Raw genomic sequence first — 27,906 nt, 5'->3', positions numbered from 1 at the left:
CGATGCAGATGTACGCGCGTAAGTAGCTAAAGAATTACATCAAAAGCGCGCGGGATCTATTCTAAAAAGTGCCAGCAAGGTGGCGAGTGAGATAACGTAACATGTGATGGCGATTCACTTCGCATGCATGCCGCCTGCTCCGTCGAACAGCCACCAGATCGGCAAACTCGGGAATTCCTTTGAAGCGCAGGGCGCGCAGAATGGCCTCTACATAGAAAGGCGCCTGACGCTAGGAAAGTACGGGTAACAAGGAAATCACTTGCAGATGTGTACTGATACGTCGAAGACAGCCGAGCTGTAAAGGCGAGCTCTAACTAGTAGCACTACTTAGCACTGCTGTTCTTATTAGGGATCCATTACCGATGCCTTCTTCACACTCATACGGTGCTCCATTGACGGTTGCGGTGCTGACTACGCCCTCGTTTTCCGCCGCCGCAACAGTACAAACTCCTCGCTAACCTCCAATGCGGAGCTAGTAAAATGCTTTGTGGGAAAGAAGTAACAGATTTTAACATTGACTAATTTTCTGACTGTAAAACCCCAAAAAAGAAGTTATCAATTTTAGTAGCTTATACTGAAAGTAGCGTTTATTTTACAATCTTTGAGAATTAGATTTCAAAGGAAAAATTCGGTACTCTGACGCAGGTTACGTTGCTCTCTGATCCCGAGCATGGAGCCGTACGTTGTCCTTGAACACACGAAAACGACTGCGAAACTCTCCTTAACGTCTTCGCTGTAAAAGTAGGAGGCGGAGGTCACAGGTGCCCTAAGGGTGCCTCACGTACTCCTCGCCCGCCGTGCCGTAAAGGGGGAGGAGGTGCGCATAAAAGTGCCTAGGGCCGTGAAGGAAGGGAAGGAGGCGCGCCATCGGGTCCGGTGTGATAGGAGGCTGAAGAATCAGGCTTGCGGGTATTGGTAAAGGTAACTGGAAAAAGCAGGAGTAGGAAGAAAGAAAGCTGGGCTCCCCTCCTCGCGTAACCGATTCAGTACATTTTTTTTTATAATTGAATTTGCATTCCGGGGTTTCAAGCGCCAAAACCACGGTTTGATTATGAGGCACGCCATAGTGGGGCACTCGGGACTAATTATGACCACCAGAGGTTCATTAACGTGCCCCCGATGAATGGGACACCGGCGTTTTCATACATCGCCACCTTCGAAATGCGGCTGCCGCGGGCGGGATTTGATTCCGTGACCTCTTGCTTGCGTGCGGTGGAAGATGGCGCACTTCCTCTCCGCTTTCCTCCCTCGCGCGCGAGGTTGAGCCATCATCGTCGGCTCACTCTCACACGCTTTCATTCGCCCATACACCATACGGCGCACGCTGACCATGTTAACGCCCTTGGACTTTATACGGAATATCACGACGATGGCGATGAAGACGCGGATGGCGATAGCAGAAATGTACCAGGAGTGTTTATATAATTGTTATCGCAATAAAACCCTGGATATTCCTTTGCAGTTCCTAGTGTACCACTGAAATTTCAGACAGGACGTGATGAGGGGCTGTTAAGATGTTAACCTTAACGACCCCTTAACGGCGAGCAGATGCGAACAGTAACATGCAACACTCACGGCTAAACGTACGCATAACAGAAAAGTCATTAAAAAATATTTGGCTCTTCATCTACTAGGAAGCCACACATGCCAAACTTCCACAGTGAGCCATATCTTCACCTTACCCACCTCAACAAATAGTACAGGGTACGCACCTGCTGCAAGACCTTCGATTCCTCTATAGTGTGGGACCCGTACTCAAGTACACCTCACAATCCCAGGACTTCTAACAAAGTCGGACTTGCCGTCCTCGACACGCGAGCGTCTTACTTTGCTCCTCCTGTATGAGAATTACAGCAAGTGCACACACTTCTATAATGATGGCTCGACCACATCAACCAGTTCCGGTGGTGCTGTAGTTATACCATCAAGGACAGTAACGCAACGGTTCCAGACTACATATATCGCTACGTCTACAGCTGCAGCGCTCGCGGCTCTCCGCAGTGCGCTTCATGTGATCCAAACAGAGAGTCCTGAAAAATGGGCAGTCTTCTGCGATTCAAGGACGGCCTCAGAATGCCTACAGTCATTTCTCCGACATGAAACTTAAGTTCAATTGATGTGCGAAATCGTCGAACTCACCCATCACTTGTGAAAAAAGGCCATGATATTATTTTCAATAGCTAACAAGCCATTGAGGTACCATAGGAAATGATGACGCAGATAAGGTCGCTCGGACGCCAAACCCAGAAGACCGCTGCGTCCCCTTTCCTCTCTCAAAGGCAGAAACTGCGAAACCGCTTTGCGTTCTAGCACGCACATTCTCGTTAGCTGAGGAGAACACCGCCGACTCAAGGTGCACCAGACTGCACAGACTAAATTCTTCACTGCAACTCTGAGCTCCGGTCGCACTTCAACTCGAAGCGTCTTTTGTCTGTCGGTTGTGGCTGGGAGTTGCCTTCACGAAAGCTTATCGAGCACTCACAGGAACGGCTGACGGTCCTGCATGTGATATCTGCGGCTGCGAGGAGAGCACTGACCACCTATTGTTCCACTGTCCTCAGTTTAAAGCACAAAGACAATATATGACGAACGCATTCAGGAAACTAGATGGTCGTCTTCTGAGTGAAGAGACAATCCTAGAACACCGAACCCACCGATCATCACTCAGAAGGCACTAGATGCACTTCTGTGCTTTCTGAGAACGTCTGGCTTGTGCGAGCGCTTTTGAATCTGTAGTGCTGTTCGCGCACGTCTCTCTATCTCCATTTCTCTATTTCTCATCCCTTCTTTCTATTCTCCTACTCCCTTCCCCCATTGCAAGGTAGCCAACCAGACTCTTAACTGGTTAACATTCCTGCCTTCCTTTTATCTCTCTATGTCTCTCTATCTCTCTCCCTCCCTCTCCTGGAGGCCTTGAGTCATTATTTAAAGATATTGTTCTTTCTCTTTCTCTTCGGCACATATTAACAAAGTTTAGCTGATGTTATTCTTGATTAAAGGTCAGTCCGAACATACTCGAAGCAAGGTCACGCAGCTGTACGCTTTTCTTGCTCTCCCCGGCGTAGGGTAGCAAACCGGTTCTTCCCATCTGGTAAAACTCCCTGCCTTTCCCCTTTCCTCTGTCTCTCTCTTTTCGAAACTTAGCACTATGCAGGTGCCTTTGGCTGTATAGTGCTGTCCGTGCAAGCCTCTCTGCCCCCATCTCTCTATTTCCCTACCTTCTTCCTATCCCCGTTCTTCCCTCTCAATACAATAGTTTAAAAGCAATTCTGCCATAACGGAGACCATGATGCCCAAATCGCGCAACAAATACTACGTACATACGATGAATAAAGGCCTTCAACGAAGCATAGCTTCGCGGACAGATTCACGCGGATGCTAGTGCACCCGCATCGAAACTGGCCATAAATCAACTTACCATTTGGCAAGGAGGGTGCTCTGAATCTACCGGAATGGTCGTGGTCCTGCGTTTAGATACGCCACGATGGTGCAATTGGCCTACGCAAAGAAGGTTATCGATTTGCAACCTCCCAGCTGCACGTGCACACCCACACTCATTCTTTTTTGCATGCTCACGGATAACCAGGGAGCTGTAGATCCACATTTTTGCTTCCCAGTTGTGTCACCTATCTCCTTCCGCCATGCGATAATCAAGGGTCAACTTGGGAACCTGTACCCAAATTACAACTGCTTATTTCTTGATAGCGCTGACCATATAGTGTAGGAGTACTCGCTTTGGCTACTTTCTGTCACAGCGCTCTTGCCTTCGTCATTTTGCTTAATGAATACGATACTGTATAACTACTAACTGGGGTGGTGAATTACAGACAACGTTCGTATGGTGACAGAAAACTTTACTCGTATTTAAGGGGCCGCTTCAATGTAACGAACGTTTGCACATCAAATAAATAGATGAATATACTAGGGTATAAATCAGCAGAAGATAACATTTGACTTAATGTACTCCATCATTTCGATTACGAGTACGTTGAATAGTAACCAACCACATTACGGGCGTATTCGAGACTCGGAATGCTTATTCTGTACTACTGAGCAATCATAGCTATAATGACTTTGTGCAAGTTTTCTTTTGTACATGCTGAACTTTATTTGCCTTGGACTTGGTAATTTTTGTAGAGATGTAGCAGCGATCTTGAATCAGTCCTTCTTTTTTCTTTGTCTATTAACTTTCAGTCACCCGTACTCGCATAGGAGGTTGCCCATAAATCAAATTATTTCTGCGCTACACGGGAAGGTAATCGGATGCCAACGTGCGTTAGCGACCCAGCGTTGGGAGTCATTTATACAACGTGGCACATTTCCTTAACAACGTTTAAATCTTTTCTCAGAGTAAACAAAAACTAAAAAAAAGAAGAAGAAGAAAAAAAAACAAGAGGCAACTGAACTAACTTTTGAACCTTCCCACTCTTATCCACTATCGATCATTTCCTTTTAGCTACTTCTGCATCCCCTAGGCTTACGCTCAATCCCATGGCCTTTTAGTTTCGCTTGTTCTTATTTTTGTTTTCAGCATTCTTCTTTCATTGTCAAGAGACGCTAAGCGTACGCTCTTCGTAATTATTTATAAAGTGTACGTGATTTTCCAACACGCCGTGGCCATGCGGTCGCGTGATATAGAAGGGAGCGCCGCGGCGGCCCTAATTACCTTACCACAAAACAGCAGACACCGCCACCAGGCGGGGACGCTAGCGCACGGCCCACGAGCTGTCACTGCAAACTTTCTCTCGCTCTCCTGTTGTTCACGCTACGTGCGCTCGCCACCAGTGGCTTAAGCTCTGCGTGCCTGAAATCATTTGCGCTGTGGCGCGCTAGCACATGCCGCCATGATAAAGTAAGAGTAAGTTAATATTGGCGAAGCAAGAGGAGGAGACGCTAGCTAAGCAGCGCCAACGATTATACAAGGCTGAGCTGTATATGGTTACGCAGCCTGTTCATTCTTAGGGAAGGCGCAAGGGTTGGAAGATAAATAAAGGAAGTTGGGGGAACGGGAGAGAGCTGAGGTGGTGGTAGAAGATTTTCGCGTTTTGCCTACTGTGAGATCGCTCACAATTTTTTGCTGTGGTTTTCGAGCGAAGTCTTAGTTGCTACGCGTGGTCGTGATACGCACCCCTTTTTTGTTGTTGACACTGGACGATACAGTGGTGTCCACTGTTTTGCATACTTTGCCGAATGGAAAATGTTTTGTGCAAACAGCATTTCGAGAGGTAGAGAAGAAATTGAGGCGAAGTAAATTAAAAAGAAAGTACGTCAGGAAAAACTAGGTCAGAGAAGAATGTCCTCCTCAAATATTGTCTTCTAGAGAAACATCCGCCGGTATATTTGCCCAAGTCGTTCCACTTCCAGTAATATTACAAAAAAAATCGTTTTCTGCTTTAATTTCACGGGTCATTTTGTTGCCGACGTGGTTGCTAGGACAAGGGTGGTTTGTTTGCTCAGCGACGCCCCGCACAGGTTTGAAAAATACCCCTCACCTGCACGTACTCGTGGCTTTTCCAGCTCGTGTAACTTTGGACACGCCCATGAAACGACCACATTGTGAATTGAGAACAGGGAGAATGGTCCGCTCTTATTGACTCAAAGAAACAAACAAGCAATCTAAATGACAGGTATGGTTCTGCTGTCACATACCCCGTTTCATCGACGTTTATAATGTAGAACACACTTTATTTTTCATTTCTTTATTTTCATTTCTTTATTTCTTATTTTTCAACTTTATTTTTCATTTCTTATTTATTTTGAAGAGAATAGACCCACAGGTCGTCCATCTTGCGAAATCATCTGCATTCGCTCGTGTTGCGAAAGCATATATTTGTTCCCTTATCTGGCGTCGTACTGCAGACAATGGTTATTACTTAGACTCTGCACTGTGAAAATTGTACCACTATATTATTTTAGAAGTTTACAACTTCTGTAACCTGGAATAAAAAAAAGAAAGATCGCACAAAAATGCGCATATTGGACATCTCTTGGGGACTACCATCTCGCATGAAATGCTTGTTCTCAGTTTTGAAATTGTCACTGTTTCCCCACAAACTATTCTAAGCAGACGTTATAACTTTGGTTTCGGCGCTGCTATGTGAGCAGTCACGCATGACTGGTCAAAACATCGTCAGTTTCGGTAAACGATGCGCGCGGCATCTTTCCTTCAAATCCTGCCGCGCACTTTTTTTTTATTTTAGGCAGTACTTATAGCAGATGCCACCGCACAGCCCATTTCATCGATCGTGTACTTGAGTAGTGCTCATTCTACTGATAATTTAAAAATTTGTTCCTTTTACTTATTTCTCAACCTGTTAATGCAGCAGTCACTTAACTTTACAAACAAATATTGTGTTCTTGAAGGCGTCAGTTTTCTTTTTGCTGGCCTCGAAGCATTGCACGTTAAGTTGAATTTACTCCCTAAAATTTACGTTCATATTTTAGTAGGCAGTTGTACATTGGGTCTCGTTTCCTGTACCAGTGTATTTTTGAAAACTATTTATGGTTCCTCAATGTTAAAACATATACCTGAATAGCATGTAGCACGCGGACAATGCGTCTCGTTTGCTTTTAGTGCTTCTAATAGGCTCAAATGTAATTTTATACTTGTTTATTGATGCATATTAGCCTACTAAGCTATAGTGTACTGCTAGCACTTGCAGGACGTTTTATTAAACGACGCCTGTACAATGCCTGCGTCAGTTAGGAAGAGCCCAGTACACTGGATACAATAGTGCCTTTCTTTCGACAGCCACGTTATTATGCGGCAGACGTCTATACCTATGCGCAAGTAACCCAATTATTTATCTGATATTTGCTAATGTAATAGTGTGAGTGAGAGAGAGAGCAGTTTTAAATTATTTTATTCAGGCTGCTCCCAAAAATGCCGAATTGAAGCCATTCAGTGCTAAAGAGTGTCTTACAAACAAGAATTCTAGGACTTTTGCGCACCTGTAAAGGGGCAATCGGCACTTCTCTTCGAGGGCAGTCACTTCCAGGCCCAGTCTCTCATATTGTAAAACACGATCAAACCAAAGATTTCCATCAACTCCCAAGAGTGTTTCAACTCCAGCGAAAAGAACGATGTAGCGCTGAATTTGATATTCATGACACTGTTGCACAAATATGAAATATTACACTAACTACTCATCTTGCAAAGCTTTAATTTTTTTTTTCAAGTGTATTATGTGAAACTTAGCTTATTTATTCCACGTTTGTGTTAGCCTATCCGGCAAGCTCTGCCCTCAAACTTGCCAATATTGTCACTCCCGTTCATCCTAGGCCTCACTCAATCCATTTTCTCTTCCTTGGGACCCACTCTAGATGTCTGGTGAAGCATCGATTATTCTTTCTCGGCATCACATGCCGTGCCCAACGTTACCTGATAACCTCTACTATGGACTGCGGATTATTTGTGTGGTTCTATATATAAGTAACACATGGCTTGACAACAAATTAACTCTGCCGTTGTAGCTAACAAGCTTGATACAGCAAATAGTCTTTAAAACATATCAGTTTGAACATATAGTCTCAACAAATAAAATTACGAACTATTGCAGGCGTAGCCATGGAAGTACCACATAGAGAAATATTATTTATTTTGAGTCACCTTGCGAGCCAGCCATGCGTATTTAAACCAACGGTACCAGATGAATTCAAAATTCCATTACCTTCGTGATGCTTGAGCACGCATTTTTCATCGCCCGCTCTGTGTGGAATCTTCACCCAATCTGTGCCATCTACCCGCGCTGCTTTCGCCGCGCTTCGCGAAGCGGTTTCGTTTCATAGCTTCTTAATCTGGTTGGACGGAAAACGTCCGCAAATATATATGTCTCGGCGTAGCCAGGCTCCTCCGTATCACCAAATATCGGCTGCAACAGAAATGTATTGAACTTGGCTCTAGCATAGGTGAGATGAAGCTGAAATGTTGCCCAGTCATATAACTCGCACGCGCTCTCTCCACCATTAACGCCGGCGACGGGCGCACCGAAATTACGAGGTCGTAAAGATTGGACCATTGGTGCCTACTGCTCTAACGTCCCCCCCCCCCTCCTCCGCCAGCCACCATGTTACCATGTAAATACGAACATACTGCGATATATATGCGCAGCCTCTGGGCCAGACATGCCTATGTAAGATGGTGCTTGAAAGTGAGTCACGCTGAGCATTGCGGTCGTAAAGCAGGAGCCGTTCGCAACTTCGCCATTAGCGTATTCGGCGTCTTCTACGTATAGCCGGGCCGGCGATCACGGCTGAGGCGCCGATCGGCGTTAAATTCGGACGCGGTTTCGATCTTTAGGCGGCCGTATGGAGTTAGGACGTTCACGAACATGAAAAGTAAACAAAGACATCCAGTGCGACCTGAGGGGAGTTTCATTCTAGCTCACTAACGAGCCACGGCTCTCTGCCGCTTTATTTACTCTGTGAAGCCAAGCAGGGAGTTGTAGTATAATGGCACCACGATCCAGCGCAGGTGGGTGTCCACCGCCGCTGATCGTCGCCCTGTGGCCGCACTCATACGAGTTGTCGAAGTTGCACTGGCTTCTTACAATGTCCGGTAACATCGTTGGAATTGAAGGAGAGGAGAGGAGACAAAGGAGAGGAAAGACAGGGAGGTTAGCCAGTGTAGGTACCGGCTGGCTACCCTGTGCTGGGGAAAGGGGTAAAGGGAATAAAAGGAGAAAGAAGAAGAAGAGGAAAAAAAAAGAAAATTGACACAGTAACGCGAAACTACGCGCTACAACGTTCAGAGGCGGTCGCACAATTCACATGTCCTTAAAAACTTCAACAAAGCCCTTAAGGCCTTGAGTGCCGAAGCCCGTCTGGACCAGTGTCCTAGAGCTTTTTCCTCAGTAAAGGGGCGATTGTCCAGTTTTGCGAGAGCGGTCACGAGCACTTTTCTTCGCACTGCGTAACGGGAACAGTCACAAAGGAGGTGTTCAATCGTCTCCTCGCAGCCGCAGGTGTCACAAGTAGGGCTGTCGGCCATTCCAATGCGGAATGAATAGGAGTTTGTGAATGCCACGCCGAGCCACAGGCGGCACAGAAGTGTTGCTTCCGCTCGTGGCAACCCTGGTGGTAGGCGGAGTTGCAGACGTGGATCCAATTTGTGGAGACGTGCGTTCGTGAATGCACTGGTGTTCCACAGATTCTGTGTAAGCTCGCGGGCGAGGGAGCGAAGACTTGTGGCTGCATCTGTTCTTGACAGCGGTATGGGTGTAATCTGGGCACCATCATGAGCCGACCGGGCAGCGTCATCCGCACTGTCATTTCCTGAAATTCCACAGTGACCCGGTATCCACTGGTAGATGATGTTGTGTCCCTTGTTGATTGCGTGATGGTGGAGCAGTCGGATGTCTGCGACTAGTTGCTCATTTGGTCCATGGTTGAAAGGGGACATCAGACACTGAAGAGCTGCCTTTGAGTCACATAAGATGGACCATGAATGTGATGATTTGTGAACAATAAACTCCAGAGCAGCACGGATAGCTGCGAGTTCTGCAGCCGTCGATGATGTAATGTGAGATGTCTTGAACTTGAGTGTGACGCACTCTGCGGGAATCACCACTGCTCCAGCTGAACTATTAGAGGATACAGAACCGTCTGTGTAAACGTGGATGCGTCCTCTGTGCTGTTCATGTAGCACTGAAAGCACGGTTTGTTTGAGGGCGAAAGTTGACATCTCCGTTTTCCTTTTGATACCGGGAATAACAAGAAGAGCCTGGAGTGGATGGAGGCACCACAGCGGTTGAGATGGTCGTGCTGCAGGCGTGAAGTTCGACGGTAAAGTTCCATGGTTGGCGGCAATAATCTTGCTAAACGCTGAACGAGGTCGAGCGGCAGGAAGGGAGGCGAGATGATGCGATGGAAGTCGGGCGAAGTGCCTGATATGCATCCTTAAGGTGTCGACTTGAAGATACGTGTTGATGGGGTGGTCATGCGCGATGGCTACTGTTGCTGCCGTGGACGCACATCTGGGAAGACCAAGCCAAATTCGCAGAGCTTGAGCTTGTACAGATTGGAGGGCACGGATGTTGGTCTTGCCGGTCCCACCCAGTACAGGTAAGCTATAGCGCAGGAGACCAAGGAACAGTGCGTTATAGAGTTGGAGCATCGCACTCACAGACGCACCCCATGACTTTCCCGCAAGAAATCTGAGCACGTGGGTTATCATGACTAATTTCCTTTTTAGGTAGGAGATATGAGTACTCCAGGAAAGGTCTCGATCGATTATCACTCCTAGAAAGCGGTGCGTCTTCTCGTAGGCAATTGGCTGTCCATTAATTCTGATAACGTATACGGTTTCATTGCTTTACGCGTGAAAGCGACTATAGAGCACTTCTCGCAGGACAGCTCCAGACCTCGTGCTCGAAGATAACCTGATGTTAGTGTGGCCGCTTTTTGAAGTCTGGCGCGCACCTGAGGACGCGTCGCTCCTGATGACCAAATGCATATATCGTCTGCATAGATCGACACATGGACGGATTCCGGAAGGGTATGAACCAGGTCGATGAGCACCAGGTTAAATAGAGTGGGGCTCAAGACTCCGCCTTGTGGTACGCCTCGGTAGGTGTTGCGTTGTGATGACGCGCCGTCCTCTGTTTGCACAAAGAATGACCTGTCCTTCAAGAAGCTGGATATCCACCGAAATACAAGGCCGCCGAGGCCGACATCACCCAAGGCGTCCAGGATGGCTTGATGGGTTACGTTGTCATATGCGCCTTTAACATCCAGGAACATCGCCGCTGATAGTCTCCTGAGGCTTTTTCCGTGCTGAACAGACGAGACAAGATCTATGACGTTGTCTATAGAAGAGCGTCCGCGTCGAAAGCCTGCCATAGCGTCAGGATATAACTTGTAATGTTCTAGATACCACTCTAGGCGCGTCAGCACCATCCTCTCCATCACCTTTCCCAGACAACTGGCCAGAGCAATGGGACGATAAGACGCCACGTCTAGGGGTGATTTACCTGGCTTGTGCAAAGGCACAAGGCGGCTAGACTTCCATGCAGCTGGAACTTCTCCTTCACGCCATGAATTATTGTACACGTCTAGAAGTGCATGCCGGGCTGTGTGACCGAGGTTTCCAAGAGCTGTGTATGTCACCCCGTCAGGCCCAGGCGATGAGGAACGTCTGCACGCTGCCAACGCCGCCTGCAACTCCTCGATGGAAAACAAATTGTCCATACGAGAATCTCGCGAGATTGGAACATCACGGGGATCACGTGTAGCGAACGATGGCGGTAGACCAGCAACCTTGAAACAGAAGTCCTCCGCTACGTCGATCTCTCTGCGACCTTGATAGAGAGCCAGGCATTTGAAGGGGTGGCGTTGTTGCGGTGATGTTCGAAGACCACGCACTGTTCTCCAAATATGTGAGAGGGGTTTATGCGGATCAAGGGTATCACAGAAGGTTTTCCATCTTAGAGACTGCAGGGAGTTGATCCGACGCTGGATCTTCTTCTGTATGCGTCTCGCCTCCCTTAGGTCGTAGATGGACTTGGTGCGCCTGTACCTTCTTTCCGCGCGACGGCGGATTGCTCGAAGCCGCTCCAATTCTGCTTCGAATTCAGAAAATTTAGGAATAGGCCTAAAAGATCTTGTGGCTTCTTGAGCAGCGGCGTTAATTAGCTTCTCGATGTTGCCAGGCAGACAATCCTGGATCTCTTGGCTATTCTTCTCCATGAGCAACGTGTATTTAGGCCAGTCGATGTGATGAAGAACTGTAGTAGAGTGTGACTTGTGTATGCCGTCGATTTTAACATATGTTGGGACGTGGTCACTACCATGCGTTTCGTTGTCCGGGAACCATTTCACACTGGCACTGAGGCATCTTGAAACAAAAGTCAAGTCCAGGCAGCTGCTGTATGTTGGAATTGAACATCACTGAGATCGCCAAGAACGTTCATCGACGAGGCCAGATGACTTCACAACGCGAAAACAGTCGGACAACTTCGGTGGTAAAAAGAAATGACGATAATTGGCACCGAAAAGAATAGCCTTTTCCGCCGGGACATGCCATGTTGTTGCTCCTTCCCGGCCGGCGCAACCTTCCCTTCACCTCCGCAATGAATGCTATACGCACAGAGGCGACGACTTCTTTCTTTGTCTATTCATTCTCTCCTTTTGCCTTTCGCTTTTCTTTTTCCCTCACAGCTTCTCCCTCACCGTTCCTTGCAGCTTTTGCTTTGTAGCGATCTCTCAACGCTTCAGCGCGCTTTCTGGGCGCCAAATTTGTAGAGCTGCATGTAAACGTTGCGTTTGCTCATTGGTCGCATACAGCCGTTAGCAGCGGCGCGGCCGCGATTTGTCACGCATGATCTCGCTTTAAAATACGCTTATATGCGGTGGTGTAGGCTGAACCGAGAGCGTGCCGCTTATACGGAGGACGTTATGCGGGACTTGACTAAGAGTGTAGAGAAATATTTGCGCTAGAAATCACGCTACGTTATTGAAACGTATCCAATATGCATCGAAATGTTGATCGGAAGTCCTAAATTATATTCGAGAACATCATTAAAAATATTACCCGCTCAGGATGATCCATTCTATCAAGCATTAAAACCCGCCTTCACACTTTTCTTCATTATAGCAAGTCACTAGGTTTTCCGATGCTGAGTGATCTTTCCATTAACCTTCAGTTTTTCAAGCTTTGTAAGGTACGGTTATGGCACTGTTAATTGTAAGAATCTTTGGTAGAGTTATGAGGGGTGGGTGAACGATGAACGTCAGCATACATCTGAATTTGTAGTTCCTGTACTAAGCAGCGGTACTTACTTCCTCTTTTGTTTTCTGTTCCGTTCTTTCTTTTTTTGTGCTTGAGTCACAAATCAGAAGCTCTGGCTGTGCACCTAAGACGCTAAGATGCTTGGATTGTCGAATAAGATAATGTACAAGGTTTCATTTTCTTCTGATCAAAACATGGAATTTGTTGATGGAGGCGGGTTCAGCGATAATTATAATGTTCAGAGAATTGCATCTCGCTGCAGGGCGTCGTGAAGGATTAAGGTCTGTATTGAACAAAAGAAGAAAAGACGCAATGACAGCGCTCGCTTCAATTTTGCATGCTATTTTCATCTAACGCTTTGCAAATATTTGAAACTTTGTGATATAGAATTAAGTGTCATTGCTATCTATCCAACCTTTCAATCAAGTGACTGCTATTACCTGTTATTTGAAAGTGAATTCAAGAATGCGTTAAATGCTGGCAGAACAGTGACGGGGGTTGTCTATAAAAATACTGAACGCGTTCCGAAAAGTGTCCGGCAATAGAGCTTGCTAAAACTCCATTCGGTCACTCACTGAACAAAACCAAAAAGGAACTGCTGTAATTTTAACTATGAGTTGCCCTAAACAACATGCACAACTCAATGCCATGTTCCCTTAAAACTATTACGCTGTCTCTCATGTTAACACCAACATCATCATTATCGTCCATTCTCGGCAGAGAACTATTATCAAAAGGGTGCATCTAAAGTTGATTCCCTCTTCTTAATGTAGCTTCATGTACCAGTATGGCGCAGACTACCTTTGTTATGGACGGCTCCGCCTTTTCTTCTGGAAAATACGTGTTGCGCGATATGTCTGTGCCTATAAATGCTTGTGTCTTCGAGCATTGCCAGCTCTTTAAAGGCAGACGAATTATAGTAATGCCATATTGCAGCAAAAAATATGATAACCTGTATCTTGTAGGAAAGGCGTATTTCTGAGATAGAAAAAAAAAACTCCTGCAGGACCCTTCCGGAGATGACTGTCAACGTTAATGAGGTTAGTATTCAAACAATGCAGTGACACGCCGTTTTGCCAGCCCCGAAGCGCGTCATGGGCGTCTTGAGCGTCATGAGCCGGACTCTCCCCTCGCACTTCCTTTTCGATGCCCTGAGCCATCTAGCGGCGGGCGCGTCAACTCCCCCTCTCTTTTTTTTTCTTAATTGAGATGAAAATATGCAGAGGAGTTGTTGTCGCAGTTTGGTGGCGAAGGCTACCACTTTTCGCTTGATCGGTAATAAAGGATAAACACTAAAGTAAATATGACTACTTGTATCAGGTAATTCTTAAAAACTAATACCGAAAGACGTCTAACACACTCAGAGCGAAAGTCTCTTTGGAGAAGTTCTCATTTGCAGCGAAGTGCGCGAATGCTGGGATACACATGCTTTAAATGCACGATTTGCACGATTGAGACAATTGATCACGATGCAGTAGAGTCAGTTATCGTCACTAATGCCGGCGTGTTCAAAGGAACGGTTGGAATGCTTCCGTAGCATTGTGATGCGCTTTTGAAGGCCGTGGTCCTATTACTTTGGCAAGTGAGAGAGACCGATGCGAGTAAATTAAACGCAGCACTTGGTCAATACGTTGCCTCTGTATGGGGTGCTTGGCACAGTCGAGAAGTAGGTGGAATACACCCTTGTTGTCGCGACCCCACGAATATGTTTTGAGAGGGCCTTGTTTTGTGTATACCGCAGCTGGGCTCCTGTCGCGCGCTTCGCTCTGAACACGCTGCCCCACCCAGCGGTGAGCTCGCGAAGTTTTCCTCGCTTTGCGTGGCCTCGGATATTCACCCTGTGGCTCGCCAGTGCGTGCTAACAATGAGAAATACTGTGTCGCCGTCCACAGGCGTTGAGGGTAATATAGCGCTAAAGCATCGGGCTGCTGTGCTTGAACTTGTGCAGCATGGGTTGGAAGCCGCCCACCACTGGGGAAATATTAAAGGTCTCATTTTTTATTATTTAAGAGAAAGCAGCCTAAAGACGCTAGATGGATAGCTAGACACAAAGTCACGGAAATAGGCTAGAAATGCTCATCGCAATAAATAGCTCGAGTAAAAGCGTAAAACAAAATTTTTCTGCTTTCTCAAACGTCGCGACAAGAAGGCGATCAACAGTGTCGATGAAACAAATGAAGCCGCCGCCGGCCTATCACCGTAATATTTCCGATGGATAGAAATATTCCCGTATGCCATGGCACTGTATTATGCAGCGTGTTCCACCTACACTCGAAGAGAGAGAGAGAGAGAAAGTTCCTTATCAAAAAGCAAAATGATTAGACACCGTAGATTTTCGCCTACATGCCACTCTGTAAGGATTGTGACAAATGAGAAGAAAGGCCCTATACTTGGAGTTATTGATTAAACAGATGACTAGTATCGATCAAGAAATGCGACGTTAACATCTGTACTGACCGCAATACAAATGTAACTGCGAAGATGACTCCCGTTACATCATAATGTTAGAGCTCGTTCCGTAAGATGATATCCTGTGGTCGTCGGATCAATATTGCCAAGACAGTGGTCTGAATAAAATGAGAGTATACACGACGCCATAGGAAACGTCTTATCTGCTGCCTTCCTGTTTCACTGGCCGCAGTATAAGGAGACCAAAATAGTATGTTATTTTGCGTCATCTTCTATATTTCTATTGAAACCGTAGGCATTTGTGGCCCTTACTTGAATGGAAAGGAGCTTTTATAAACACGGGCCCCACATTATGTGTTCTGATGTGACCTTAAATATTTGCGATTGAAGTATCCTCGGTGACATTATTGTATACCTTGAAATCAGACAGACTCATCTGATGCCGCATAACAAACAGGAGATTTGGTATAGGTTTAGAGAGTTCCATGCCTTCCCCCCCCCCCCCATGATGTCAAATTAATCACATAAATAACGACGTAGTGAGTGTTTGTGGCTTTCAAGAAAAGTTCCCCGAAAGAAAATGGATGGGTGCGACAATCTAAGCCCAACACGTATGCTTACCTTATCTGATATTCTAATCTGCGGTCCACACACATCAATTCTTTCCTTGATGTGTGCGGATCTATTTTGTACAGAGTGCGAGGTGCATATCTTGCCGCCACAATATGAGACGTGCAACTATATACTTACAAGATTCCTCGTCTTTTCAGACTGCTTATCGCTGCATGATTGATCAGGCCGTTTCGCCGTCACCAGCGTGTTCTCCGCAGCCGCGTCATCACTAAACGGCGGCCTCACTAAAGCGGTGGTAGCGGAAGCAGCAAAATTTGACGCAGGCTATGACCTTCTCGTGCGAATGCAGATAGAAATTCACCCATCGCAGAAGTCCGGTGGCTATGGCATGGCGCAGCTGAGCCCCAGATCACACGGTCAATGCTGGCCATGGCGGCCGCATTACGACGAGAACAGAGCTGCTCGTGTACTTACATTTATGTGCTCGTTAAAGAACACCAAATAGTCTACATTACTGCGCAGTCCCGGGCTGCAACATGCCACATAATCAAATCGTAGTATTGGCACACGAAAGACCACAGTTTATTTTTTTAGTGGTATGTTCATCTAGTAACACTTTTGTTACTTGCGCAGCACATCCGGTTCACCTCCTAGGACGACCAGGGAAGAAATTCAGAATAAAAAAGAAAAAATAGAAAACGATAGCAAACTACAAAATTTAAGGGTTTAGATATAGATATGATATCAGAGCATAAGTGTGATTACAAGTCGAGTTATTGGAGTTGTGTGAAGTAATTAGAACTATTTAGAAAACACTGAGACAACCGGGGACGAATTTCAAAATAAATCAGAAACAAATAGGAAAGAAATTAGTACAGTACAAAATTCATGGGTTTAATTATAGATATGACATCAGAGCACAAGCTTGCTTACAATTTTAGCTACAGAAGTGTCTGGAATAAACAAAAGTATTTAGAAATCTCTGATTACACCCGCCGTGGTTGTTCAGTGGTTGTGGTGTTGGGCTGCTGAGCACGAGGTCGCGGGATTGAATCCCGGCCATGGCGGCCGCATTTCTATGGGGGCGAAATGCGAAAACACCCGTGTACATAGATTTAGGTGCACGTTAAAGAACATCGAAATTTCCGGAGTCCCCCACTATGGCGTGCCTCATCATCAGAAAGTGGTTTCGGCATGTAAAACCCCATAATTTAATTTTTAATTGTTCCACGAAAATGCCCGTCCCCACGTCACTGAGGTGGTTAATACAAAACTGGCAAAGTGCAAGTGGGAAACGCTGCAACATCCCCCATACAGCTGAGACATGTCGCCTTGCGACTTCCACATTTTGGGACAAATGAAAAAAAAAAAAACAGCTCAAGGGAAACAGATTCGTGTCGGACGAGGACGTGAAAGAGTCAGTTGCAGATCTTTTGAAGCAGCAACCCAAGGAGTTTAATGAGACGGGAATCACCCCACCCGTTAGTCAATGGGACAAATGTCTAAATGATCATGGAGACTACCTTTAAATAAAGTGCCCCGTTCGTCGTATATTCGCATTGGCTCACTTTCATTCGACTCGCCCTTGTATATTTTGCAGAACGGCTTTATATACGTGCTCTCTGTTGGGAGAATAATTTCGGTGCAGTTACGATACACAACCGGTGTCAGCTGCTCCTGCGTAATACATTGGAATGAATGACAGTGTCAAGCATATGTACAAAAATGTGAACAAGGTTCCTGAATGACAAAGTTTCATTAACATATTTGTCCTCAACTTGTCCATTTTATGGCCTTTACATGTTTCATATTAGTGGCATGCACTGGTTTGCTGGTTTCGAACTGATATAGGCCTAACGATTGTGAGATATTTTCCTATTAAATAGACAAAAACGTGGAAGCATTGATATCATGCAGTTATGTCGGGCACAATTTTTGGAACATACGAGTATATCTTTTTATGAAAAAATACATATATTACTTGTTTTCACAGTGCGTAGCGTTCAAGAAATCGTTTGCAGCATCTTTGGCAATGGCGATGGAGTTATAATTGATGTATTTGATCCCTCGACAAATTGTTTAAGAGGAAGGGTTAGCTCGGGCCCAACACCAACGCGTCCTATTCAAATACATGTAAAACGCAAAAACGCTTTTCTGAGATAACCGCTGGATCGCGTTTATTGAAATTTGTTGCATTTGAGAGAGAAAGTTAAATTCTAGTATGTGTTGGAAGCGGAATTTCAATTTAGGGCCTGAATTTTGTTTAAAATATTTTGAAAAATTCGAAAGTGCGAAAAAAATAGAAGCACGACGTTTACAAACTAATACCTTTGCATCAAGAACAGATATCGCGGTTCTTCAAACAGCATTTATTATAAGATTCAAAGCGGACAAATTTCGTACGTCAATTTGTACTTTACGTGAATTGATTACGTGGTGTACAAGGGTTCTGCAAAAGCCGTATTTCGATAATACTATATTTTTTTAGATTCATTTGTAGCATATCAATTTTCTCCGCGGTAGATGTACTATTAGATGCGATTCACAGAATTGTGACATTATTTTCTATTGTTGAGTTAGAGTTTTAAACGTGAAAGTTTCGTTTTCTGAAAATTTCCGATTTTTTGCTAATTTTTAATATAAAATTGACAAACTAAATGAAAAATTTGAGACCAGAACTGAGTATATCTTAAGTGTTCCTTTTAAATCCAACAAACGTCGTCAAATTTGGTGCAGTGGTTGCCAAGAAAAACGAATTCACCTTCTACATGTATTTAGATAGGAGCACCCGACCTAAAGCTTCCTCTCAAGGAGGAGGCCGAGTTGCAACTTGAGCCCCCCTCCGAACGAAATTTCTGGCTACGCCACTGCCGACAACAGCAAGAAATGTGAAAGGACTAGTTTTACAAAAAGCAGAAATGGAGCCAATGCACTCATTTCAGAAGTCTGCCTGGAGGTTTCTTTCTTTTGCTCGTTGCACTTTTTGTTGTGTTGTAGCGAAGCGAAAACGTGCATACAACCGAATGGCTGTTCAATCAGAAAATACACTTTCGAATGTCCTTCGGGAGAGACGTGTGTCGAAAAAAATGTTTTGTCAATTATACTCGTCTCCTATTAAGAACTCGGATATCAGTTCTTTGTTCTTACCATGAACGTGCCTATCTTGCATTTTCCAGCCTCCGTCTCGGAGGCGCAATAGAATAAGTTAATTTCTGGCATACTGAGAGCACACGACTTCGAATGAGGGCTCATTATAATTAGAACCAAGAGGATGGCTAATTCCTCCATCTCAAGTGATGCTTCCGAGGATCGTCTTATTCTCCCACAGTTTATTTTACGATATGCACAACCCCCATAATGAGAGCATCTATAAAAAATAACCTTGGAGCTCTTATCTTTAATTAAAGGAAAACGGACTAATACCGATACGTGTAACGCCGTAACATCCCATGTGAAAATGCCGCGAGCATTCCCATCAAATTAAGTTAGTCCAAGTTGTTCGTATTCTGTACAAACGTATAATCACGTGGCACAAGTGTGCGAAGCTCTCCTGCATGTCTACTTGCTACATCTGTTTCTATGTTTCATGCAATCAAATTATGCTCGTGAGTGTGGTACATGTGTGGCCACTGAAATGGAATATTACATTTACTGCTTTTTGTTCCTATTCCTATTCTATTACCTCCCACTTTTCGCTCCACTGTCAAATGTAACACAAATTCTCTTTTCCTCAAGGCACCTTCCTCTCGCGGTAAAAATGTCCATGTATTACACGAAAATTAGCGTCTTTTAGGGAGGGTAAAGCGGAGCTAAAACACGGGCAGCGGAAAGAACGAGGACGTACAGGGTGCTTATTTACAGTGATTATATTTCCCGCTGTGAGTGTTTTATTTGCGCTTTACCTGCCTTCAAATGCTGCCGAACCAACTGGCTTGGATACAGACCCTAGTTCGACATAGAGGTACATCCACAAAATATAAAAGTTGCAGAGTACGTGACAATGTATCCTTCCTATTTTTCCAGCTACAGTGCTTAGGAGATTGCTCAGAGTTCACGAAGAATGCGAATAAATGATTGGGCGTACATAATTACTTGGCTAAATAGGTATGATCAATAAAGAGAAAAACATTCTGAAAACACGTAACGGAAAATACATTGTTAAGGCAGAAACTCTCCAAACTACAGTTTCAGCATTGCCATTTGTTGGGCGTGTCGCTAAACTCAAAGCATATTTAGCGCCAGCAAACAAAGACGGAAGGGAGACGACAACACAATGCGCTAACTACAACAACTTGATATTTAGGAAATACACCTATACAACCCATGCACAGTGGCGCCACCTTATCCAAATCTTACCCATCCAAAAAAGCCGTCTCCTTATCTAACAAGTCGATTGAAGGGGCACTAACACACGTGTCTCTATTCCGCCAGATAGCCTGAGCCTCAATAAATTTTCTCGCACGTCTTTATCATTGTGCTTCGCAAGAACCCGGTAGGATGCATACACCGGCGCACAGCCGCATTCTTGACAGTGGGTTGACAGTTTCATTTTCGCGTGTGTTCGCTCTTGCTGTCGCACATATATGAAATATATGTGCGACATTCGTCAGAAATGTCCGACACAAACCTTTGCTGTTTTCTCATCTTAGTCAGCGCCTACAGACCTGTCAAAGCCAGAGCAAAAGTTCTCACTAAAAAACGACCTCCATCCACTCGGTGTTCTCGTCTCAACTGAGTTTGCACTCATCTACACAGCTCATCTACATGGCTTCGCCATTCCATGGCCGAAATCTGGCCCCTCATGCTTCGCAAAAATTGGATGCTGCGGTGCTCCATTCGGCCTAGCTACGCGTGAAGCAATAATTTGCACTGATAAAGCTCACTTCACCATTAGCCAGTTGCGTTACACAAAAATTTTTCATCTTCTACTCTCTGCGCCTCACACTTATGAATATACTAGTAACCGCCCGTTTAATTAAATGACTAAGTGAATAAATAAATAAATAAATAAATAAATAAATAAATAAATAAATAAATAAATAAATAAATAAGTAAATATGTTAATGAGCAAATGCTTACGATGTTTGACACTTTGCTATATCGGCACCTGAATTTCTTTAGCAGTTTCGAAATTAGCTAGAAATTGAACTATGTGGAGAGCAGCTTGCAAAATAGAGCTTCCTATTTACCTAAAGCAACGCTATTTCCCCCTTTCGTGAAAGTTTTTTTTTTTTTTTTTTTTTACATGATGGTATGATTAACTACACCAAGTAATGACCCAACGAAAAGGGAAAGAGTCACAAGTAAATGTGAAACATAATGAAGGCATCAAGACAGGGCCTCATTAAGGTATACGAAGGTAGTCGTTAAATTATAGTTCTCATATATATAGCAGCGCCTACGCCTACGTCTTTTGACTTGTGTACGTAGAGCAGATTTATAGCAGTCAGACTTCGAATGACACCCTATCTGGCCATTGGTGCGAAGGCGTTGACCAATGAAGGACCCAAGATATTTATTGTTTAAATAACTTTCTTGGTAGTTCTGCGTGATGCCTACTTTATACAATGTTTACGAATATAGATAGCATATTGATTATGAACTGCACAAGCTCAACATTCAGACTTCTAAAAATAATGTCAGGCGAGAGAATATAAAGGTACAACTGACACCACGTACTGCTCCTCGAGCAAAGGCCTGTTATGGAAAACCTTGCTATTTTTTCCAGCTTAAAAATTAGTCGAAGCCTAACGACAACCGAGATTTTGCATTAGAGGAATGTGTCCTGCGCAGTAAAATCATGAATGTGTGATTCCGCGGATCCATTGTGATTTAAGCCACTCTCGCGTGAGCATCCTTTAGTGCTGAGACGCTAACCATGTTGGCAGTGAGTTCCTATCCCGAAGGCAGTAATCATAAGGCTCGCGTTCACAAACGAGGGGACATGTATATCAAAATTATAGTCCACGTCAGCTTGAAGCAAAGCAATCATTTATTATTAAAATGAATAATTACTACCACTGATAATTCAATACCGAAATGAGAAAACTAACTTGTCCAGCGGACGTAGCGCTTATGAAAATTTATGAGCCTGTCCCCTCTAGAGAGGCATGGATGCCGAAGATAATCTACTTTGCCATCTTCCGCGCTACCTGCTGAATACGTCTGTAACTGACGAATCAATAAAACCTTAAAACAAAAAATGAAATGTAGCCTAGCAAGTGTGACATAACAAATCATGCGATGCCTAATGACCTACGAATTTAAAGACAAAAAAATTTGTTGTTCCATGTCGAATGTCGCGTATTTAGACAAGACGTATCAATTTTCTTATGTTTTCATTCCCTCATCTGCATTTTTACACTACTATATCATCGGCATTTATCTCATATCATCAGATAACTGCTCATGTTGGAGGTAAACTCGAACGAATAAAGTGCTTCCATCTTGCTTTTCCCCCCGTGCAATATGCGTCGCGGTGGTTAACCGCGTTTATTAAAAAAAAAAAAATGTTGCACCCGCCACGATGGCTGAGTGGCCTGAACATGAGGTTGGGAGCTCTATTTCCGGCCACGTGGCCACATTCCTATGCAGAGGGAATGCAAGAGCCCCCTTGTGCCGTTCTTTCTACGCAAATTAAAGAACCTCTGGTTGCCACAATTAATCTGAACCTCTCAGCTACAGCATTCCTCAATAACCCAATGTGAAGATTTAGAACGTTAAACCCCGTGTTTTACTTTATTCCTTACGACAAGTTACCCTTAGGAGAAGTTACACACAAAAGCCTTAGTGAAATAGCTAGCGCTGGTTAGGCGGTGTTGAAAGGAAAGAGGATTTAATAAAACGGAAGGTTGGACGTCCACAGGATCTTCATAGATGAGTTATTTTGTTCATACAAGGCTGATTCGAATGAGCGAGTTAGATTTTTAAATGCTTTACGATTTCGGTGATTACCCAACGAGAAAACCGCCCTTCCTTCCGTCCCGTAAGATGACCGCTTTCGGGACAGCCCCGTATCAGCGAGCGGATTCACGTTCCCGCGGCCTCTGGCTTCAACGCCAACGAAGCGGTGAAAACACAGCGCTCACGGAGCTCTCCGCACACGCACTGCTCTGCCAATTTCGCAGATCGCTTTCAAGATAGGGGCCCACGCGTCTCCCTCCAACGCTTAGTAAGCGGCGAAAACACAGCGCGCGAAGCTATCAGCACTTGGCACTTTTTGTCGTCATCGCAGATCGCTTTCAAGGTACGGCCCGCACGGCGGTGTCCTGCGAAGCCGCCACCCGAGTGCATTTGGTCAATGGTTCGACGCGGATGGATAAGGCGCTAAACAGCGATAACGGCTTATAATTATCGGAATGTCATCATCAGCGCACCTGGCTCCGCCGTCCGCACCCGTTTGTGTCGCCACAGCGCTGCCGTTTGTTCTGGGCTGGCCAAGTTTCGTAACATCGGTACTAACATAAGGATGCACGAATATGACCGAATGGTACAATCCTTACGCGTACTTGCCGTGTACTTAGATTTAGGTGCACGCTAAAGAACCCCAGGTGGTCGAAATTTCCGAAGTCATCCACTACGGCGTGCCTCATAATCAGAAAGTGGTTTTGGCACGTAAAACCCCATAATTTAATTTTTTTACGCATACTTGGAAAACTCCTACAGGAGTTTCTGCGTGAGTTTTCTTTCCGATTTCCCGTTCAACTACGCAGGCACTATCCCAAAATTGAAACTACTTATAAAGAAGTCAGTGACGTTTGTGACAACTTGGTCGCGTTGCATTTCCTTTCAATTTTAATTACAACATGTACAATGTGCAGCGCGTCACGTGCCAAGTTCTAAAGTCAGTGAAAGGTCGAAAAGATGCTACTGTGACATTCTCTACCCTGTGTGCTCTACAGAGTGTTTGGAAAGAAAGAATGCGTCTTAACTTTGAAGAGGAGAACACAGTCGCAGACTAATTTTGACGCCAGCCTCGCATTCATGAAGTTCGCCCATAGCCGCGTGGCATTTCTGTATCAAAGCATTACAGACGAACTTCACCCATTTCGCAAGTATCTAACAAAAAATACTGGCCAATCCTGAAAGCAGTGCAGTTAAACACAGCATTTCGAAGGGCTAGCTGTCACGGAGATAGAATGCAATATACTGGCGCGTGACGTACACGCCAGGCGTTTCGAAGAGCGATTTGAGCACCAGAGAAGCGTGCGTGCGATTGTCGCCGAATGATTATAGTATTGAGCGTCTTTGCTAGAAGGCCGAGTCTGATCCCATCAATGGTGACATATTTCTGGCAGACTGGCAGACGAATATCGACTTATCCTGCCCCTCACATCAAACTGGCTAGACCTCTGGCGTCCACTTTACGCATGCTTCAGACGATGTGCTATCCAAACCTGGCCCTTTTCCACACGATCACTCCAGAGGCTTTCAGCTCTACTTGCCCCGACTGTGGGGCTGTTAGCAATCTCGCACACATGCTCTGGCGATGCCCCTCCTTACAGGAACCCAATCGCATCACAGAACAAGAATGGAGCTCTGCCATCCGGAGCTCAGAATATGCACGTCAAACTTGGGCTGTCCAGAGAGCCCACGATGCGGCGGTTAGGCTCGGCCTACCAGTCCCCACGTGGGAGCGGCCCGCAGCTCTGCCCTAGGGCAAAGCTTCTCAGGACCTTGTCATTAAAGTTCTTTGTCTGTCTGTCTGTCTGTCTGTCTGTCTGTCTGTCTGTCTGTCTGTCTGTCTGTCTGTCTGTCTGTCTGTCTGTCTGTCTGTCTGTCTGTCTGTCTGTCTGTCTGTCTGTCTGTCTGTCTGTCTGTCTGTCTGTCTGTCTGGCAGACTTTACCCACTTTGAATGCATCAAATAAAAAACTCCAGGTATGTTGAGCGGGCGAGTCACAATGGGCAAAAATTCGCAATTTCATAGGAGATACAATGTAGAGAAATGTCAATTTCTTAAATGAGCGCCTGCAAGATTGCACGCCCACGGATAACGAGACATCGCAATCATCAAATTCTATGCGTGCTATGAGGTGATTAGAGCTAACGGTGCAATGTTCTGGCCTAGTATATTTAACGAAAAATGGCTGTCGTAGCAACCTACTAAAGATGACGCAGCAGTGTGGCACGGGTTGCCGGAGGTTCTACGTACTTATGAAGATAGGATTTAGAGCAATGTGGCATTCAGCAATTTGGATTACTCGAAAAAAAGAATTACGCTGATCTCACACGCCGTGCTGAGCAGCTTACCAAAAGCTTTCCTTTGTGATTTAGAAAAGCGCTGTTCCTACTTTACGACCATTTGCAGGTATGCAAAACACGACCAAGTTGGCCCCAATGTCACCAGGAAGTGCACTGCCTAACAAAAATTTATTGCTCTCGAACGACATATTCCATGTATTATGACCTCGGCTTGACGACAAGGGAATAAGCGTGAGTGCACAACGACAGGATGACGACGATGATCATGGTGGAATGGTCATGATGGAGTAAAGGCGATGAAATGCCGAGGATGGCTTGAAGACGGCGGCGTGTCCAAGTTGGAGCTGACGTCTGCACTTGCATACATCACGTGCCGCGGCGGGACGCCTCGCTTTCCACTATATCCCCACACGCAGTCAGTGCTTATCTTCTCCCTTTTTCCTCTTGCTATTCCCATTTCCCCACCCCCACTGTAGGGTAGCAAACCGGGTGCTCTTCTGGTTGACCTCCCGGGCTTTCCTGTCCTTGCTTTCTCTCTCCCCCGGTGCCAATTTGCACTATGTGCAGGACCAACCTATTCTGCAAAAGCAAGTACCTGCAGTCTGGCGGAAAATAGCTTAATGTTTCGCTTAACAATATACCAGTTATAAAAAGCGTCATAAAATGGTGCTTAACGAATGGAGGCAACTACGAAGAACATGCGGGGCATTACAATACTTGCACCTCATTTACGGTGGACGGTTGTTGTGTGTCCATTCGAACATGAGAAGATACACTGCCATATTTATTACTTAAATTATTTGGCAGATGCACAGAGGCTTGCAGACCACCGAAGAACACCGGTCTTCAGCAGAGAGCCCTTGCTCAACCCCTATCTCTGGATTTCTCAAGCTCTAGCCAGAGCATGCAGATACTCTGGCTGTGTCGCGTAAGAAGAATGCTCTTTGGTGTTGTTGCACGACATGATGCGACATAACTGAGAGCCGTCGCTTTTTCTCTGATCTTGAGACATCGGGAGAGCGAGAGATAAACTATAGAGAGCACACCTCCGGTTGGCTATATACACTTTAGCTTTGAAGGGAAAGACGGTGCGAAAAGTGAGATAAAAAGCGGGGGAAAAACAGAACTGTCTCTGTGGGCTTTGTCAAACCGACTGTGAAGGCGTTGCATAGTGATACATAGTGTCAACATCCCACTAGTACATTCTACCTCCCAGAGTGTACAGTCACAACTGGTCACACAGCCATTTATCACCTAAATAACGCAGCAGGGTCTTTATAGCAGCTCACGCTGATGTTCATGTAGGCCAGTTTCCGATAATTTATTTTCTTAATTCGGCGCTTCTCCAGTTGGTCCTGCATGGCTGAGAGGGGCTGCTTTATGCAGGCTGAAACGAGCTTGTCGATAGATACGCTGAAAACCTTATCAGCTCAAATGCCCCACCAACGCCTGCCCGAAGAATTACGAACAGTACTTCCGTTGATTCGGTGAATAAGAACCCGATCGATAACTACTGGAAGAAAAATTCATACACCTGTACCAACCCGCAAAATGTATACCAAAGTCATACGTGGATCATAGTGAGGCTGTGTAAGGGAGCTCTCCACCTCTTCAAGGTTCCTATTTCTCTGTTCCGCCATTGCCCGAAATCTTTTAGTACATTGTAAACTCTTCGATTCGATATATTCAGTGTATTCGCTTCACATACCTGAGACTTGCCATACACTTCACTATCTACAATCTTTAATGGAAGACTTGCATCTTCTCTAAAAAAAAAATCACGATCATGCTCATCAGAACGTATTACAAAGTTGACCTTATCAAAACGGCCCAGGTGTGATACCCAAGAGAGTTCGTAGATTTAGGAGCCTCCTAGATGATTTCTAAAGTGGAGGCTGTGAAAGGCGTCCCGAGAAAGAAAAAAAAATGCAAATTACTCGCTCAACCACGCCGCGCAATGTGGTTGCCTATTCAAGTGAAGCACACACAAGATACCATTTATTAGTAACTATTGATCATAATGCCTCAAAACAGCCTTGGGGCTCTCACGCAGTCGGCGCAGCTGGCTGTTCTTGGCTCGGTATTTCATGCAAACTACACCACCGCATGCCACACTTTAGCGGCTGTCATTGTCGCCGCACAAAAAACGTTGTGCAACGCCCCTTGACGCATGAACTGGCATAGCCTAATCAAGCGGCTTTTCTCTCACCTTTCTTAGCTGAAGGGTTGTCGACGGCCGCCTCTGCAGGGTTCGCAACATCGGCTCTCTTGTTTAGCAGACGATGGAAGGCGCGTTTTCACCGAGCTTTAGCTTCCCTGTAGCCGTCCGAGCTAGATTTCTCACTGCTTCAATCCAAAAGACCGGTATTTCGTAATCGTCACTTTTTTCAATAAAAAGAAAGCAAGCAACTCGAGGTGACCCGTCCCTGCAACGCAACTGCTTCCTTCAGTCGCGGCTGAAGGAAGCACGTCAGCTAGGTTTCCGGTTGAATTCGCCTATTCAAGATAAGTGGTCTCGAGGGTTCGGTGGTGTGATCTTTGATCAAGATCTACACCCTCCTTTGGCCGCTTAAATAATTCTCGTATACGTGGTGACAATGTACGCGCATGTACGGCTGAATGAGTTAGCGCGACTACAGGAACCGGCATGCAAACCCAGCACAGCGAACAGGCGCCTATATTAGTACACAGACTGCTTTATCATATTACCCTGTAATACCGAAAGAAAATTTAACATTAGGAAAAATTAGTACAACTTGTTCAACTTTTTTTTTCTGAAAGAGCCCACACGCGAAAAAATAATAATAAATTATATTTTAGTAAGAGCTTATTTCGTGTAGAATCTACAAATGAATATTCGCTTGAGCGTATAAAAAAAAACGCTACTCTAGGCTATGCTGTAAATTTCCCGCGTGAAAACTAGAATTGAGAGGTAGTAAACACAGCGTAACAAGGACGATACCGTGGGCATTACAGGGTTAGGAATGACGTTTCT

The 27,906-nt window shown here is 45.2% G+C and overlaps 1 long non-coding RNA gene across 1 annotated transcript in view; it reads right to left on the bottom strand.

Annotated features, from left to right (window-relative positions):
- The window catches only part of LOC140218393 (uncharacterized), a 143,121-nt gene extending 115,773 nt beyond the window's left edge, over nt 1-27,348 (bottom strand). Inside the window, exon 1 of the long non-coding RNA XR_011894660.1 lies at nt 27,121-27,348. This is a non-coding gene — a long non-coding RNA (uncharacterized lncRNA). The remainder of the gene's footprint in view (nt 1-27,120) is intronic.
- Nucleotides 27,349-27,906: the final 558 nt, after the last annotated feature.

Source organism: Dermacentor andersoni, chromosome 5 (assembly GCF_023375885.2).
Source record: "Dermacentor andersoni chromosome 5, qqDerAnde1_hic_scaffold, whole genome shotgun sequence".
Taxonomy (NCBI): Eukaryota; Metazoa; Arthropoda; class Arachnida; order Ixodida; family Ixodidae; genus Dermacentor; species Dermacentor andersoni.
Note: the sequence above shows the minus strand (reverse complement) of the source record. Positions and strands in the feature narration are given on the sequence as shown.